This window comes from Trachymyrmex cornetzi, unplaced genomic scaffold, assembly GCF_001594075.2.
Source record: "Trachymyrmex cornetzi isolate Tcor2-1 unplaced genomic scaffold, Tcor1.1 scaffold99, whole genome shotgun sequence".
Lineage (NCBI taxonomy): Eukaryota > Metazoa > Arthropoda > Insecta > Hymenoptera > Formicidae > Trachymyrmex > Trachymyrmex cornetzi.
Window position 1 is genome coordinate 1,500,397 of NW_017300343.1, and position 2,355 is coordinate 1,502,751.

Consider the following 2,355-nt stretch of genomic DNA (forward strand, 5'->3'; position numbering starts at 1 on the left):
ATTATGTACCCTCTTTTATACTTTTTTTTATATTCGGTGAACAATAAGGATAAAATGATGTATTATGTGCATTATGTGAAACGGAAGGCACTCTCAGTATGTAGCTAAATTAATATACTCATATTTAAAATAGATATTTAATAACTTCTATTTGAAAAATAAGTAATATTACAACTTCAAATATATATATATATATATATATATTTATTATATGTTTGAAATTTAGTCAAAGCAAAAATGTTTTAGACTGCTATTCATAGTCGATTTTTATATTTAAAATTATTAAGTACGGTTTTAATATCGAACCAATCCGAAAGAATATTAATATTTTAAGATATTACCTAAGACAGACTTAAAATAAGGTCTAATTATGAATACCGTCCTTAGGTCAAAATTATTTGATTGGTCAAACTCTAATCTCTAATTTGCAATCCTTAATCTTCAATGCGTAGTGTGACACAGGCTTTACTGTCGTTGAGAATTACAGAATAGGGGACCTAAGGTCGGTATTAGCATCTTAAGACAAGTCTTACTTAAGATCGTCTTAAAATAAGAACCGACTATGAATATCTATAGTGTAATTTAATGCAGCCATAGAGAACAAACCTATTATATGTCGGTGCGTTTATTTGTTTTGATTCGTTTCGTTATTTTCTTGCTCCTGTTTGGTCTATATTTTTGGATCTAACGGAATATGTTTATCAGATGGTGAAGAGCTCAGTGAGTGATTGTCGTTCTGAATGCCCACAATGAAGTTTATAGTCTCTCGGGGCCTCTCTTTCACCAAATTCTGGTTAAATTAATCGACGATCAACTCGTAGAAGTGCCGACAGCAGTTTAATGTATCAGAAACGTCTCCTCTCTCTTCCTCTTCTGAGACAAACTGTGTTTAGTTCTCACGTTGGCAGTCGTGGTGATTGAGTTAACCAGGAGAATAATCGACTATGATTCATCCATTTCTTATGGCTTAAGGCTTAAAACTCTATTGTAAATCCGGAGTTAGATCTACGTACTCTAAGTCCGGATCTACAATAGGTGTTTTATGCCTTATGCCGTAAGAAACTGACCAATTACAGTCGAATCCGAGAAGAATAAGCGACTGTGATTCGCCCATTTCTTATGGCTTAAGGCTTAAAACCCTATTGTAGATCCGGGGTAACGGAAATAGGAGTTTCAACCGGTTGAAATTCGTCTTATTGCGAGTTGGAAAATTTGTTAAATTGCTAGTCAATTTAACTCGTAATATTACTGCGGTAGTTTAATAGAGTTAGCATTTTAAGATTGAAAAATTATTTTACGGCGCGCGTTTTGGAGGACTACACGCGTAATATATAAATTCACATAAGAATCATACAAGCATTAAAATCCAGCCAGACCGTTTAAGCATTGATTTCTATAGTTTGTGTTATCACACATATATGGTTCTATAATATATTATATTAGTTATGGATAAGTTTACTGTGTGTTTTATTTTCATTTCCGTTAGATTATGTAGACCTAAAGCGATATCCTGATTGGCTCATCGGCTTAAGTTTACGTCTTACCGTCACTGTTACCCCGGATCTACAATAGGGTTTTAAGCCTTAAGCCATAAGAAATGGGCGAATCACAGTCGCTTATTCTATTCATCGGCTTAAGTTTACGTCTTACCGTCACTGTTACTCCGGATCTACAATAGGGTTTTAAGCCTTAAGCCATAAGAAATGGGCGAATCACAGTCGCTTATTCTTCTCGGATTCGACTGTAAAGCCCATTCTACAATTGCATAAGTGCAGTTGTAAGAATTGATCGATCACTGCCGAATATGAGAAGAATATTCAACTGTGATTGGTCAATTCTTACAATTACAATCACTTACAACTACGCTTACGTAATTGTAGAATAGGCTTAATTGATCAATTTCTTATGGCTCAACGGCTGTTCTACAATGTGCTTCTTGTTTCCTGTTTCTTGCTGTTTGTCTCTGTTTGTCTCTTGTCTTTTTGATCAAGAAGGCAAGAGACAAACAGCAAGAAACAGAAAACAAAAAGCACATTGTAGAACAGCCATAAGGCTTAAAACACCTATTGTAGATTCGGGGTTACGGAATTTCGTGTGCGGCAGCCCTAAAGCCCATTCTACAAATGCGTAAGTGTAGTTGTAAATAGTTGTAGTTGTAAGAATTGATCAATCACTGTCGAATACAAGAAGAATATTCAACTGTGATTGGTCAATTCTTACAACTACAATCACTTACAACTACGCTTACGTAATTGTAGAATAGGCTTCACGTTCGAACGACGGTTATAATTTGTTTTCGCGTGGCAGGAGCGAAGCCAGTCACGCGCGCGTTATGTTTATTGTCGCTCGCGTCGC